Below are 14,568 nucleotides of genomic sequence, written 5' to 3' on the forward strand. Positions count from 1 at the left end.
CACCCTATGGCATTTAGCTGGGGCAAAGGCTCAGCATAAATGCAATGCAAAGTTACTGCCATCAATGTCAGAATACGTGATCTCCCCCCAGGATTACCTCCCCAAATACTGATTCTGTCCAGATTTTAGAGACTGGTAAAACCACTTCAGTCTCTGATCTTCTCCTATATGCAGGTTATGAATTAGAAGACTTGTCTAATTAAAGATCACTAGTGGAATGAGAAGGTAGATTATTTTTAGCAATTGCCTGATTGAGCTGGAGCTGCACTCCTGCAAATTAGTTACTGCTTAAGACTACATTTTACAAACTAATTTTCAATGCAACATTTAGTATCTCTTCAAAAGCCATCGTGTATCAGCAAAGACGAAGCAGCTATCATACACCCAAGAAGGTACTTCTTAACATCTTCAAATTTTTCATTCAAAGCCTAGAAAGAATTGTGAGAGGAGATGAAGAAATCTAGAAAGGCACAGCCAACTTCATACATCAGTGGTGAAGGCATTTACCAGCTTGAGTAACCCATCCTTCTGCAAGCTGTCATGCTGGAGTGGCATCTTTTCTAGAAGGGGTTGTAGAAGGCTCAGAGACAGTGTAACACTTGTTTTATTGCTCACCAAGTTAAAGCATGACTTAGGCTGCTAGTGATTTTCTTCTTTTTTTGGCACGTTACAATAAAGGAAGGAAAAATTCCACTGAAGAAAGGCTTGGCTCAGAAACTTGCCAACTGTCCTTGACTCAGAGGGGTTGCTGGACACAGAGAGTAAACAGCATCTCAGAAAAGCACGCCTGTGCTGCAGTATGTCCATGTTACTGGCTTGGGTGGGATGCACTGTGTACAGTCAAATTGCTTTCCACTCCCATCCCCTGCTAAGAAATACTTAGAGACTTTTCATCGTCTTATTAAATTCCCAATTCCTGCCTCAGAAGTCTCTCATATGCATTAGTTAGATTACATCAACCACAAAGACCTGTCCATCAGCCACACAGGATATAGCTCAAAGGCAATCACCTAGAGATTGGATCATCACCTCCTGAGTTTCTCTTCCCTTATTCATAGAAGCAGCAATGCCAACTGTGTGACAAGGGATAAGTGTATGCTTTGTAGTGTCATGTGGAAAGGGAGAGAACACCAGAGCATCAGGATGCAACTGGAAAACATCCCTTCCTTGGGCAGAGCATCTACCCTGAAGCAGAACCATCCCTGCAGCCTCCTCCCACAACCCCTGCAGGAGGCATAGACAGTAAAGAGACAGGCTAAGCCAAACTCTCACAGGTCTTACAGAGCAGAGAGCCTTCATACAGCAGCTAATGAGGAGCTGAAAAGGCAGCTGACAAACAGCCAAACAGCACGATGCCTGCAGGGCATCACAGCCCTACCAAGTCTCTGCAAAGCACCTATAGTTCTGCATAGTGAGAACATGCCAACTAAAAAACTTCCCAGCAGGCAATCAAAGATGGATGAGACAGACTGAACATGTGTCCAAGCTGACAAGTAGAATTCAAGTAGACAGAGAAAGCAACCAACCACAACAAATATCTAACAAGACAATGAAAGATCACAGCCAAGAATAAAATGCATGATATATCTAATTCCCTCTCTATAAAATGAACTGATCCCGAGTTCTTTGCTCTCAGGCTACAGGACCACATGATGCTATGCTTGCCAGGGTATCACTAACAAAGGAAAGTGAGTGAGAAATTGTATCTTGAATCACATGTTCAACAGCAACTAAGCTGGGATCCTTGCTTTGTGTTTGGAGAAGCTGATACCAACACCATCAGTAAATAAAAGTCTAGGTCTGGGGCAAATACAAGTGCTTCAGAGTCCTCAAAACACCAAACACTGACCATGGGAGATCCTGGGAAGAAAAACACCACCAAAAGACTGCAAAGCATAAGTCAGATTCACCCTGCTGCAGTTGGTATGTAGCTATATAGAGGAGATGCTTCCACGCTTCACTAGCAGCCATCTCAAATGCAGCCTCACTGAGCAGGGGTAAAATGCAAGGAGCACTTGGGCAGACTTAGTACAAGGCACAGAGCTCTGGCAGAGCCATCTCCTGCTGCTTTGAAGTTGCATTTCTAATACATCACTTGCACACTGCCACACTAGAAACAAAGCCACACATTTAGGAAAGTAATTAGATGGATTAGGAAAGGTCAAAGAATAATAATTTTGAACTTCTTGCCTTTTGGAGAATACAACAGTGTTGCAGGTTCTCCATGACTTGCCTGGAAAACATCACAGTGCAGTTTTTCAGCACTTCCAGGATGGCACATAAAAAGAAATTAATCTCTATTAGGAATTAATCTCTTATGAACTGCAAAGCTCTGCAGGTGTACTAGAGCAGGACTCTTTTTCACACCCTGCCAAAGCATGTAGCAGCTCACACAGAACAATACAGAGACCTTTCAAGCCTTGCAATTTTACAATGATTGGTGAGAATTTCTGCAACATCAGAAATACTCAACTTGAGTGGTCTCAGTCAGTGTTGTCCTCCCCTGCCAGGTCTGACCCTAAGATGAAGGGTACAAAATAGCTGAACATCACTGTCAAAATAATCACAGAAACAGCATACATGCCCCACACAAAGGAACTGCTACAATATATAGTTTTCATGCCCCAAAATAAGAAGATATTTCAAGACTTCAATAGGAAAACACTGCATAATATCAATGTGTTTAGAAGGCTGAAATCTGATCTTGTTCTTATTGGCTTCTGCTATATTATGCCAAGAGCAAAGTTAAAACTCCCTTACATATTTTAATTAAACCTGCTACCGTTTTTTCCTAATTCCCAAGATCAAGCCAGCTTGACAAGAATCATGTCATTTTACAAGGGTATCTCTCCTCCCTCCACCCTCTTATGTTATTGAATTAATTTTGTGAAGAGTCTGCTGCATCATACCTACCCTAATTAGTAACAATACTTTAAATTTCTCCTAAGCCTTCAGAAGGCCTTGCAGTGGAAGAAGACCACTCCAGAGCAGAAGGATTAGTACAGTCTGAGATCCTGCATTTGGTAGCCTGTGGTTATAGGTTTCAAAGGGGCCACTCACCCATGTGGTCTATCTCATGTTTAAAAAGTGCCATGGGCTTTGGCACAGGGTGAGGCTGCAATTCCCAGTTGTGACACTGCAATTTATATTCTGCTCTTTCTGCAATATCTAAAGTTCCAGCAATTATGTGACATTCAGCCAACAAGTTCAAAAGTTACTGGCAGTGTGATTACATAAACCCACTTCCCTTAGAGAACAGGTTAAATTTTTTTTTTTTTTTTTTTAATCCAAGAACCTTACAAATACCATGATAGAGATAACAACTGAGTAGGAAACTAAGGTGTGCATAGGTGAAGTAACCAAAACTGGAAAACAGACCAGAAGCAGGAAAAAAGACTCCAATTTCCTGTCTCTCACAAAAAACCCTCTTTAGCTGCAGGCAAACTTCCTTTTCTTTTTAAAGCCAAGCAGATTTTTTCCTCTCATTAAAAGAAGACAGCATTTAGTTCAGTATGCATTTATCATGTTTGGTGTAAAAAATCCTTTCCTCTAGAGATCACTTGCAATATCAAGGAGTAGCAAACCTTCAGCTCACCAGCTTTTGTGGACTATATGCATGCACATACATACCTACAAATAAAGACACATTTTAAAGAAGCAACTTCATTGTAAATCAATGGTTACAGATTGTGATAGAGAAAAAACACGGACAACAACTGTCCTTCTTAGTCCTAGCCCTTCCAGTTCAGATTTGGCAGGCAAGCTCAAGATGATTATCCTAAAAGCTCTAACAATAATCACAGTTAAAAGGACATTTTGGATGCAGAACTGCAAGGGGAACTAATGTTATATACTAGAAGGGAATGAAAAAAATCAAAGCCTACTGTCCACTTCAGAAAGAACCAGACTGCTCCCATGTGTGTTTTCTTCTGTCATTACCTATGGTAAACTATTACCTCATGTTCTTCACATTCCTCCAGTATGCCAGACTTCCCCAGGCTTATGTATGATGAACCAAAAAGCCACTGCCAACTTTCAGTTCCCATCTATTGTAATAGAGTTCATCATGCTGTTAAATCCAAGTCTCTTTAGAATGGTTTGCTCAAGGAGGCCACGGAAAACATGCAAGGAGATAAAACTGCACTCAGACAGGGCAAGCAGAGTCATCTGCAAGAATTTCTTGCTGTAATGTGGTCTGTGTTATGAAACCATGGCAGAGCCCTGTATTGCATCACTTCCTGTTCTCTAATCCATCAATCTTCCCATAAATATTAATATGCACATGGAAAAAAATAGATACACAAATATACCACATTTTTCCATTAGCCTTTCTCTTCTGACTGATGCATCCGTAGTTACAAGAGATTATAACAAGGATTGGCATACTAGTGAATCACCCTCAATAGCACACTGTGCTTTTACAACTAGAAATAGAGGGATCAGAGAGATTAATCCTCTGTCCTGGATGAGACAAGGAGCCAGTGACAGGAAAAGCAAATATAAATAGGCAGAGAAGGCTTTGTCTTGACACAGCTCCCACTGGTTGTGAAGAAGTCTCTTCAACAAATAAATGCTTTAGGAGACCTTTATGGATGACATTAAACAATGACATCTCTTTTCTAAATCCTGCAGTAATTTGGAGATGAGGGGTTCCCACTAATAATCCTGTGACATCACCTTCCCTCTCCCAGGAAAGTAAAGGCTACATCCACTGCCAAGAGAAGAGCTTACAGTAGAAGATCTGACTGAATACTTCCTCAATATTTAACTGGTGCTATAGGGTAGGTTGTTCAGTCAATTTGTTGCTTCCTTCAGTTAATGGTACTCAAATAGTCCTCTAGAGGTAAAATTCATCCAAACCCCGTGACCAGAAGCCAGTTTCTAGTTTCTATCCTAGCAGTCATGGCAATGTGTGGACCCCTACATGTGTGGTGTGCCCATGGAAATTCTTGTGTAATAAGAAAGCAGAACTTCAAACTCAACTCTAGCAACAAGAACAGAAGCACAATTCCCTTTCTCAAGCAGCACAATGGCACAGAGTTATTAGCAGTAAGTAAGTCTGAGTGACAAATCATTCTGGTCATTAGAATCAGCAGATCAGACCCAGGGGAACCCTAGCTATTTATTCAGAAGCATTGGGCATTTTTTTCCCTACAGATAGTCTTCCTTGCAAGCTCAGTACACACACTTAAAGAGGAACAAAAAACTTTTTAAAAATAACGCATATTTGAGAGGAAGAGAGGCAAAAAGGATTAGTATATTTTTTAAAAAATTAGCAACTTTATGTGTAAACTTGAACCCTATTCTCTTTTTTGGTTTGCAACCCTAGAGTTTGTCACCTTCTACCTTTCTTTCCCTCCCCTATTATCCAACTGACCCTTTGATTCAAAGGGAGAAGTTTCTCATCCTGTGTCAAGGACATGACAGAAGTCAAGCTACCAGATCAGGAAAGAACAGCTGACAACATTTTTATTCTTTGTAATGAACCTCTTATCCTGGATGGTGCATAAACACATGATCTTACTGAAGCCATGACCAAACTGGGAGACAAACTCAGCCTTAGCTGAGGTAGCAGTGACCCTTTAAATAAAGTTCTTGAGTCCAATGCCTGTTTTCCCAAGGACAAACTCTGGTGCTGTTGTTCATCTGCAGCCTCACCTGCAAAATGGACTGGTAACATGTACTTTGTCCTGATGCCCTTTGAAGAACACAGAAACTCTGAAGGGCAGATATCGAGGCATATCCAACTGATACATGTGATTTACCTACACTCAAAATATACAATATTTACATTCCATATAATTTTTGGTTATGTATTTTGCAAGGTTTACAGCTGGGATCCTTAAATTAGTCTCCAGGTATAAGGAGCTCATCTACTACCTTTATTTTACATAACTATGGAAAATCTCAGCCACACTTTCTAGAACCTTTTACTATTATCCACACATTACATATATACATATTACACATAGGTAATACACGTGCATTTCATCCAAAATTTCCAACACTGTTTTCAGTTGAGTTTAACCAACATTCTGCTAGGTCAAATTCAAGATTTGCTACTAAGCCCCCCCACTTTCCTGCAGGTACCAAAATTGAGCTCAGGTGGCCCTCACTTTAAAAGACAGAAGTTTAACATTCATTTACAAATACCTTTGATCTAGATCAGCCCAAATGTGATAACCAGTGGGACATATAATAAAGGCCAGCCTTCCTTCTCAGTCCCTGGGGAAAAGAAGAAACTGCTGATGGTTGAGATCTCTTGCTGTTGGTGAACTATCTGGCTGTCTGGTGATGAGTTACATTTAAGAGTAACAAAGCTCTTAAAGCATACCTTTAATTGCAAAAAGACCAGGCTTCCAAGGACTCTTGTCCATTTACCTGCCCCAGAATCAATAAACACTACATGATCCATCATTTGGTGTTTTAATGCTTCACATGAATGTGGATACCTTGATAAAATCCCACAAAAACATTGTGAAGCAGTGAAAAATAATCTAGTATAGAAATTACGACTTCTTTTGAGAAGTTTTCAGCAAAATCCAAACAGAACTAGTAAAACTGACCCTATCTCAGTGAAGAGCATAACAATGTGGAGCTGTGAAAATTCACAGTGAACAAAGCCCACCCAGCAAGTGTAATGCCAGCTCTGCTATGCTACATCAAGCTGCCATCAGATCTCTGCAGTCAATCCACAAGTCAGCAAAACAGAAGTCCCAGCAAACCCTGCATGAGTTCTGTCTCACTATGGAAATTAGTACAGTGAATTAGATGTGTGATTTACATGGGTCAGACAGTCCCTGCAGCAGCTAGCACTAGATGCTCCCAAGAAAGAACTGGCATGAGCAGTAAATGGATAACTTGTCCCCCAGGAAGATTTCCCCTCTAATACCTTATGCCCTGGAAGGCAAGTTTTTCCAGACTTCAAGTTTTTCATTCCTCATAGTTTCTACAGCTTTGCTATTCACTATCTGTCTGCCACACACAGACACAGTCTAAGCACAAGGCTGTTCATGGTTCCTGCAAGTTCCTTCTTCCAATGCCTGTAAATTTTTATGGTCCATCTACAGGCTCTTAAAGAATGCTAGTTAAACATTTCTACAGGATCAAGAGTTCCTTATATTTTTGGGGAAGGGTGGAAGGGCAGAACAAGAACAAAACCAAATACAAAACAATTAGAAAAATAAAGAAAATACCTCATTCCTGTTTTCATTTTTTCCTGGAAGATTGCCATGCACACTCTATTATTCACATTTTCTGAAACTAGCTATCAGCCCCACACGGGATGACTGAGGTACATGGCAGAAAAGACCCACAGCAGAAGACTGCTTTTTCTTACTAAGCAGCATCAATTCAGGGCTTGTAACAACCACGTTCAGCTCCTTCCTTGAGCAGCATTATTACTGGAAGCTGTCACATTCCTGCAGTGCTCTGCCTTCCCCACTAACGTCAGTGTTTGGAAGAACAGTAAGGAAATCATTGTCAGACACTTTGGTACATTGCCTAAAGTACCAGTGACAGCCTCAGCAGCTGGGAAGTCCTTTCACCCTTGAACATGGGAGAGTTGCTTGTCCAAAATGCTGGATCTAAAATAACATAAGTTTAAATTAAAAAAAAAAAAACAAAAAAACCAAACAAACACATCCTGAAAACATAGAAAGTTCATCCAGCATGCTGAATTAATGTATCCTCCTAACAGTTAAGACTGTGCAAAAGCAGCCTGGGAACAGGTGCATTTTCCAGCACTAGACCTCACCTGAATATCTCCCAACAATTCTAGCCCCATATCCATACACCGAGGCTCAGAAAGCATGCAGCTTATGTGACACACTGAAACAGAAAATTGCTTCTTTTTAACTAGTTTATCTCTATAAGCAGAACTGCTGGCTAGGGCTAGCTGAAAGCAAAGTTAAAAAAAAATAAATCAAAAGAACAAGAAAAACCCCAACACCATAACAACAAACATTTAGTGAATTGTTAATTTCTTAACTTTACATTAGACCTAAGGCACACAAAGTTCCACGCAGAAGGGCAGTTGTTCAGACTTCAGCAGCCCTACCATTTCCAGCAACTGCAGCAGAATCAAGTCTCACTTTCTCTGAGCAGCTACAAGGTTGCTCTGAGGAGAGTCTGGCACCAAACAGTTTGGGCTGCAGCTGAGAAGCTGCTAACACCCCCAGCAGGTATTTATTATTGTGGGTGCTAGGGCATTCCCTTGAGACAGGAACACTGATGTTTCCAGCAATCCTGGTCCTCCGGCAGGCTTAGCAGAACTCTGCATCAGTAGTAACTGATCAATGTTGACAGATTTCATGCTAAGTATCTTAGGTCCAATAAATAAAGTTTTTCAAAGAAAATTTTTCTCTTAAAATGTTTGACTAGGACTATTGCTAGATCAATCTCAGCCTCATCTGACACTACTCCAAACCAATTTTAGAAGCACAAATTCATAAAGATTGCCGCTGCTTCACTGAAGCGTTACTGTCAGACCGGCTCTCTCCCACCCCCATCTTCCTTCCAGCATCTCTTCCCACCTCCGCTCAAGCTCTAGCCAGATAGTCCCTTCTACGCTGATGCTGCTGGGCAGTTTCACAGATTCGCCACGCTCGGAAATAGACCAGTCCTGTGCCAGCTGCAGAGCAGAGCCGCGTGCCCTCTTCACCGCAGTTTGGGACAGCTGATCTGGCATCGGCACATCGCAATTCTCGCTTTGCTTGCACTTTTAGCGTACTAAAATGAGGAGAAGTTAAAGTGTTACAGTTTGGAACAACTCGAGCATTACTCTGCCTGCCAACTAGCTCCAGGAAGCAGGAAGGAATTCTGACTATTTCTTAGTCTGCCGTGAAAGTTCACGATTCCTTACGAACACGTTGTGGCCAGCACACCTTGCAGACTGTTTTCCCTGGCGTATCTCTGTCCCACGTTGCTCACGGAACGCGAATTCGCCTGCTCCTCCTAACGGGACACCTGGTGCAAACACGGCCCGTTTCCCACAGCTGATCGGCGCCCGGCTTCCCCGCAGCAACACCAAAGCTCCCAGCGCCAGCAGCAGCTGCTGAGGCTGTGCAGACAAAGGCGGCGGAGGTGGGAAAGCCTCTTACCAGGGAATTAGCTGCCGCTTCCCCAGCTCCGGCAGAGGAGCAGCTCCACACGGAGCGCCCGCCCCCGCGGCCAGGGAGCCCCGCTACCCCTGCACGGGGCCCGGGGAGCCGGGCCGGGCCGGGCCGCCGGCTGCTCGCCCCGAAGCGCCTCACCTGCCGGAGCCGGCAGCCAGCCCGGGGCAGGCGGCCCCCGCACCGACCCGCCCCGGGCCCGGCCTCGCGGGCCGGAGCAGCGCCGGACCCGGCCCGGCCCCCGCGGAGGAAGCGGCGGCTGCCCGCGGCCAGGGCGGCGGCCGAGCCTACCTCGGTGGTGCCCCGCACAGGGCCCGGGCCGGCGGCTCCTCCTCCGGCTGCGGCGGCTGCTGCTGCCCATGCCCGGGGCCGGGAGGCGGCGGGCCGCGGGGCTGGGAGGCTCCTGCGAGGCCGGTCTCTCTCTCTCCCCCCAGCGCTCCCCCGGCTCCTGTTTACCGCGGCTCCCCGGGCCGGGCTGCCTGTCAGCGCGCCGCCCCGCCCCGGCCCGCCCCCGCCGCCATGGCCCGGAGCAGCACGGGCCGGCGAGCCCGGGCGGCCGCTGCGCAGCGGGACGCGGCTGTCCCGGCGCCCGATCGCCTCCCGCTGGAGCTGCCCGCCGGAGCCTCGCCTCGCCCGCCGGAGCCGCCCCGCGGCGCGCTGGACCCGCGGCGCTGCAGCCGGAGCGCGCCCGGCACCTGCGCGGGGCGGCACCGGCACCGGCACCGGCAGAGCCAGCGGGGTCCGGCTGTCCCGAGCCCGGCCCTCAGCCCTGCCTCCCGCAGCCGGGAACGCTGCTGCCGCTATCGCCCGCGCTTCAGTACGTAGAAAAAACATCAACTTCCTAGCGTGCCATTTAACTTTTAAAAATGTATGCGTGCTGAAAGCCTGAAGATGGCTTATAGCCAACACCGTAAGGTCTTTTGTATTCATGGCTCATCTGCGCGTATTGATTTATCAGCAGAAAAAAAACATGTCAACAAAAAGCTTCGAGTTTGCCCCATACATATCTGGGTGCCATACTCTGTTGCTATTTTACACTTTCGTTATGCAAGCAGGATACTTATTTCTTCCCGAAGATATCTCTCTCCCGAGATATGCTGGAATAGGTGAAATATACAACTGAGGTGGATTTTGCAGGCAGGAAAAGTAAAGTGAGTTTTATGAGAATAAGTCAAGGGAGAGTTTTCTGTGTTAAGACATGATGTCTATCCCACTTGGGAATAAGTGAAAAAGAACAGGAAAATAGGCAGCTTCACTGAACAGTTTCTGTCAGTGCAGCATGTACAAGAAAGCAGATATCATTCAGAGAATAAAACAGAAAACAAGTAAACCTCCTGACTTGACAGAAAAATTCATTCACCAAACCAAAGTTGAAATTTTCATCTTCTGAGTCTGCATTTCTTCACAACAATTTACAGGGCTCCAGGGAGATTACATTTACTTATCAAGAATAATGCAAAAAGCATAAAATGAGTAAGGTAACCCCTTTTCATGCAGAGACCACCCCCTACAGAAAAATGATGTTACATCAGGTTTTAGAGCACGGAGAAGCTGGGCTGAAATAGTGTCATTACATTGCAGTGTGAGTACCCTGCACCCCATGCAGTGAAGGTGGGAGATCACCACCCAGGGTGTATGGTGTGTCCTCCTGGGAAGAGCAGTGTGTGTAGAACCCCAAATTAGACCTATGTAGATCAAAATTAACAGACTTAGATTGCATCCCTTTATGAAACAGGATATGGAAACATGTATATGTGATGATAACCATTGTCCCCTTGATAGGCAGTATAGGTTTGTAAAGAGAACCAGTACTGCTGTCTTACCTTGAGGCCACTGGCATTTCTCAAGGGAGGCTCTTTCCTTCCTTCATGCTCTCAATCCATTTTGTTGTGTGGCTTGTCTGGGTTTTTAAAATGATATTTGGCTTAGGATTGTATTCCACTTTGTGAACAGCGTAGCTCATCACTCAGTGCTCTGTAAGGGCCTGTAGACACAACTGGAATAAAAGTAGGTATTATACAGAAAAATAGTCACACAGAGCAGAGGTTTTCCAGGAAAACTAGAATAACTAAGAATTAGGTCTGAAATGAAAGAAACCACAATAAACCACTTTGCAGATCTAAGCTTTCCCTGTGTTTTACAATTATTACTCCATGGTCTCTGTTTCCCCAGAAAGCTTGTCTTGTGTTTTAGCACATTGTTGTTCTTGGCTTAGTCTCAGCAACAGCCTCCTGAGTACAAGACTGCAGAGCTGAGACTAAAGGCTCAATACTGAAGGGCAAGCACTACTGTGGCACATCCTGAATCCCTCACAGTCCTCAGCAGAAAATGCAAACCTAAGTTGTAGAAAATGTTCCCCCCTCAAAGTTGCAGCTAATTTAAAAAATAGCCAAGAATGAATAAAGTTAAGCTTAAAGCTATTAGTCAAATGGAAATATTAAATGCTTTCAGCTAGTGTTGCTGTTCAAAACCTGAGTAGAAGATACGAGGTTTTAAAAAATTATGGGAACGGAACAGAACAGTTCCATTCTGCTAATTGAATAGCTCTGGGTCAGAGTTACAGGAAAAACACAGTTTGGGAATGTGTGCCTAGAAATGCACGTCACACTTAGCTGAAGAACTGATTGAGCTGCAGAGAGAACTGCCCCAATGCCTGCACACAAGGTCTGGACTGTGAGCACATACATGGCCATACCTGCCATCAACAATAAACACACTTTTCTTAAATTTATTTAAAAAGACAAATCAAAATTACCTCTATACCCAGGAGACTCCAATCCTCTCTGGAAGCAGCACAGGTCTAGCACATGATTATAAATTCATGCTTTTTAGAAATACTTTCACTCCGTTTAGCACGAAGACCTGGAAAAGTGGCGTGGGGCAGAAACCCTGAATAGTAACAACTGTGTATAACTGTGTCCTTTTTTGGTCCTTAATTATTACAATACATACAGTAGTTATGTGGAAAAGCATAAATAATTTTCCCCAGATAATAATAAAGGATCTTTTTAGTCTACAGTGTTGGTCTGAGCACCTGCATGTTTCCATAGCAACCCCACAATATGTCAGGGATTACTTTGTAATTCCACTGTGTTTTGGGTATAGTTTTTCTCCAAGCGAGCTCAGTTCCTATAGTTCCTTCAACTTGCATATCCTGAGCTGTGTGTTCTCCCATCTGTTCACTCTCTTGTATGCATGACTGGCCAAAATAAAGTGCTCTTTCTTCAAAAGTTCTCTGATGACCTTGTTTTACTGAAGGTGAGCCGAGAGTTCATTCCTTCCTGCGCTGTTGTTCTGCCTGTGCTAGGTGAATAAAACAGATTCTGGTAGGAGAAGGGAAAAGTGGAGTCATTAGGGAAGGTGAACAGAACTGATGGGAATTCAAGTAGAAAGATAAAGAGAAATACAAATAAAATTTACTTTCTTGCTTACTGATTAAGGAATCAGCTTTTATCAGAAAGGTATCAGATTTCTAAGGTTAAATCACCTTTAACAAAAACACTGCCAGAGCACCAAGGTGGTGATTTAGAAACATCTTAACAAATGTTTTTTTCAAAGTGCCTGAAACTCATCAAACTTTCCTTCAGTCTCAGGTGCGGATATAAACCAATACTATAGTAAATACATCCTTCTAGGATCTGGCCTTTGAAAATCACTATGGTGATCTGAAACCCATCTCTGGGACAGAGTGGCATGAGCCATTAAAGTCTCGCGTGGGAAACAGCAGGAGGAAAGAGCAAAGTGTGTCCCCTGTCCCAGTGCAGTGTGTAGGAGCCTGGGACGCTGTGGCTGCCCCACATGCAGCAGGTCGAATCTGGCGTGGTGTGTGACAAACAGGAATATGACAACACACCCCGGCAGACCAGCAACTCTGCAGCACTCGTGTGAGGGTGCCTTTGAAGACTGACAAGATTGGATACAGCTTTGAATCTGTCTCAGAGCAGATAAGCTTTTGAAGAAATAAAGCTTAACTCAGGCCTCAGAAACACTATCCTGCTTTCAGAGGTATTTTCTCCTTTCTGAGCCTCAAAACTAAAGGTTGGCAAATACACCAAACTGACTTTTTGAGGTGATTTGTCTAGGTAAAAGTACCCTCCTGGGTATGGGTGAATTGGCACTAGAAAAATCCAATGCACTACGTTCAGGTGTCACACTTGATTAAAGCTTATAGCACTGCAAGTAATTGTCATTTAATATCCAAATGAAAAAAGAGCAGAAAGTACATTGGTCCTTTCTTTGTATCCCAGCCAATTTAATGCTTATTCAAGGCAGGATATGTACTATTACAAAAAAAGTGAAGCTCGGGGACAAGTAATGCTTCTCCAGAGGTCAGGTGGCACTGCAACTGGGTCTTGTCATATTCTTCCCTTGCTTTGGAAAAGAGAAAAAAATCAAGCTCTCTTCTGACAAAAATTTGGAAAAAGGATCTTGCCAGTTTGCTTCATTTTCACATTTGATACTTGGACCATTAAGGAATGTATAGAAAGTAATTTATCCCATACCCAAACATGCAGAAGAGGAATAACATTTTCCAAGCCTACCTGTTAGCAGCCAATACTCAGCTTTGGCTCTCCCCACTGCAATCAGACTGCATGAAACCGACGTGCAGCTGTGGTGAAGGCATGAAAACAGGCAGTCTGGTTCTGTGTAACAAACCCCATACATCATCTTCCTCATAAGCACAGCTCTTGTGCTGAACTCAGCCATATGTTCCCCTTACAGAGCTTTCCTACATTTTTTCCTCATACTCTTAACAAATGCTATTTACATCCTGTCCAGACTAGATGAGGATTAATAATACTAAGCATTTCTATGGGATCTGCTTGGAGGAACTTTGGGCATATTTCACCTGGTATTATTTTAATCACAATCTTAGAAGCTTCCATTGTAACAGTACCTTGAGCAGCTTATAGCTAAATACACAATACAGGAAAAGGAAAACCAGAGAACTGCAGATGACAAAGTATAATGCAAAATTAAAGGACATTTGGAGGACAGCAGGCATAATTAAGGCTCTGCAATATTAAAGACAGTAAATTGCTACCATAAAAAAGATGAGTAAGAGGGGATGTGATTCAAAGACAGAACATACTGAATATTCAAGATGCACTGTACTCCCTTTCTCATAACACTAGACCAAATGAATTTCAATTTCAAATTGGTAGGAAATTCAAAACTGCAGTGAAAGAAAATTCTTTTCACATTACACATATAAATAAGTGAAACTATGAATCTATCAAGATTCAAAAATAGTTTTAAACCTTTATGGACCTCCAAATTAAATATCATACTGTATACCGAGATAGCAAGTTCTTCACAATTCAGACTAGTCATTAACACAGGAGGTAAAATACAGTGTCTTGATTTTACCTCCTGAATATTGTTTATTGTTCCTGAATACTTGGTTAGGGAATTCTTGCACCTTCTGCAGTGACTATATCTCCTATTCCCAGAG

General features: G+C 43.4%; 1 protein-coding gene across 5 annotated transcripts in view; it reads right to left on the minus strand.

The window, feature by feature from the left end:
• The window catches only part of MARCHF8 (membrane associated ring-CH-type finger 8), an 89,784-nt gene extending 80,078 nt beyond the window's left edge, over positions 1-9,706 (minus strand). For 3 of the 5 annotated variants that reach the window (XR_013775218.1, XM_079313223.1, XM_079313221.1), the window contains exon 1: positions 9,405-9,706. The gene's annotated coding sequence lies outside the window, so the exon portion shown is untranslated. Of the gene's footprint in view, positions 1-8,885; positions 9,191-9,404 lie in introns of those variants that run through there. The other 2 variants (XM_079313224.1, XM_079313222.1) reach the window with 2 other exon arrangements.
• Between the last annotated feature and the right edge of the window lie 4,862 nt (positions 9,707-14,568).

This window comes from Erithacus rubecula (assembly GCF_903797595.1).
Source record: "Erithacus rubecula genome assembly, chromosome: 9".
In the NCBI taxonomy this organism is placed as follows: domain Eukaryota; kingdom Metazoa; phylum Chordata; class Aves; order Passeriformes; family Muscicapidae; genus Erithacus; species Erithacus rubecula.